The following is a 2,406-nucleotide window of genomic DNA, read 5'->3' as shown; positions in this document are numbered from 1 at the left end:
CTTCACAGCGATTATCTGTTTAATTTGCCTGAGATATAGATTTTACCACTAAGACGGAGACATTTCCTTGTTTAAGTAACTCAGCGATAAAGGGCCAGCAGGGTTTTGAACCTAGATCTTGATTCCAAAAGCCTAAATATAATAATGTCTTTACAATATAAAATATTCCTTTCTGAGAGAAACTGCAAAGGTTTCCCCAGAATGGAACAGTTAGAAGTAAAGAGACACAGGATGCTAACCCCAGTTTTTCTATGAGAGGTTACTCTCTGGGGGAAGTTATTCCCTGAGAAATCAGTGGAGGCGCCCTAACCAGTTTGGCTCAGTGGATAGAGCGTTGGCCTGAGAATCAAAGGGTCCTGGGTTCGATTCCCCTTCAAGGGCATGTACCTTGGTTGCAGACTCCTTCCCGGGCCCAGGCCCTGATCAGGGTTCGTGCAAGAGGCAACCAATTGATGTGTTTCTCTACATCTTTCCCTTTCTCTTCCATTCTTTCTTAAAAAAAAAAAAAATCAATGGAAAAATATCCTCGGGTGAGAATTAACAACAACAAAATCAGTGCTGGGGGTATTTCCCAAAGAGAAGAAAAGTACAAGAGTTCTATTCATTCTTGGAGACGGGCCTGGCCACATGCTTTGCGGGGCACAGTGCAAAATGTTGGACCCTTGTTCAAAAGTATTAAGAACTTCGGGATGGCAATGGCAGAGCATTAATCTGAGCACAGGACTGTGCAACTGCATTGGTCACACTACCATGGAGCTGGCCTTGCCTGGACGGAAGGTAGCTGTCACTAGTATCTCCCAGGCATCATCAGTCTCAATGATATGAGTGCTTATTTTATGCTGGAAAAACATTCAGTACTTTCCTAAGCTATATGACCCTAAAGCAAGTCTATGTAGCAGCTTTATTTTCTCCATTTCACAGATGATGAAACTAGGGCTTAAAGAGGCCCTCGCCAGGTAGTTCAGTTGATTAGAGCATCGTCCAGATATATCAAGGTTGCAGGTTCAATTCCTGGTCAGGGCACATACAAGAATCAACCAATGAATGCACAAATAGTGAAACAACAAATCAATCTCCTCTCTCTCTCTCCCTCCCCCCATCTTCCTCTCTCTATTAAAAAAAAAAAAAAACACGAAGGCTTAAAGAGGCTAAATCATCCAATGAGATACAGCAAGTGAGTGTCAGAGTTAAGACCCAAGTTATTTGACATGTAAAAAAATCTTGTCCCTTTATAGCTTTTCAGTACAGACCTATTGTCTTCTGGCAAAACCTAAGCTTAAACTGAGGCTATTACACCCAGAGACTACAGAGAGTCAGGGGAAAGGTAGGACTCAAAGGCTACTCAAGGAATCGAACTTGTGCAGCAGCTAAAGTGCAGCTGTACAGCTTCAGGATACATGGACCTTCCATTGGCTGGGAGAGAGAACTCTATACATGACAAATAATGGTCAGAACCTGACCTCCCTTCTTCAGGACAAACAGGAAATGCAATGAGGTCTTTACCTTGATTAAATGAGGAACCTACAACATCTTACTTAGTGATAAAATACTGGAAACAGCCCCCTCATGTCAGGAACAGGGACAATGGCTATGGTTGCTTCTATTCAACTTAGTCCTGGAAGTTAGTCTAGCCAATGCAATAGGACAAGAAAAAAAATCAGGGAAAGCACTTTTTTGAGAGTGGTGTTTGATGCATACTATATCTAGCTCTATTGTAAGCTCCATGCATCACACAGCCTTCTCCTATATTCATCCCCAACACACAGATTTGGACAGTTTTAACTCTATCCAGTACAACTCCGTGACAAAACACAGGAAAACCTAGTGGATATGTATCGAAATCCCTTATCTCCTCCTGGCTCATAACTCAGGGACATTAGACCCTATTGCTTTTATTCAATTATATTTCCCCCTAAGGCTCCAGTTGACTTTAATACCAATGATATATCCCTTCTCTGAGTGTTTGTCATTCTTTCACAAATTCCATTACAGAAAATCGGAAAGAGCTGATGAAATAGGTCTCTGGTCCAGCTTTTTATGGTGAGCTAAACTGAAAAGAGGTTGGGAAGTAGTCTATACTGCTATCAGGGCAGAATGAAAAAGACTCTTTAGCCAAAACCGGTTTGGCTCAGTGGATAGAGCATCGGCCTGCGGACTGAAAGGTCCCGGGTTTGATTCCAGTCAAGGGCATGTACCTGTGTTGCGGGCACATCCCCAGTAGGAGATGTGCAGGAGGCGGCTGATCGATGTTTCTCTCCCATCGATGTTTCTAACTCTCTATCTCTCTCCCTTCCTCTCTGTAAAAAATCAATAAAATATATGGAAAAAAAAGACTCTTTAAAAAAATACATATATATATATATATATATATATATATATATATATATATATATATGTTATTGATTT

This window comes from Myotis lucifugus, unplaced genomic scaffold (genome assembly GCF_000147115.1).
Source record: "Myotis lucifugus unplaced genomic scaffold, Myoluc2.0 scaffold_387, whole genome shotgun sequence".
NCBI classification, from domain to species: domain Eukaryota; kingdom Metazoa; phylum Chordata; class Mammalia; order Chiroptera; family Vespertilionidae; genus Myotis; species Myotis lucifugus.
This window is presented reverse-complemented; position numbering follows the sequence as displayed.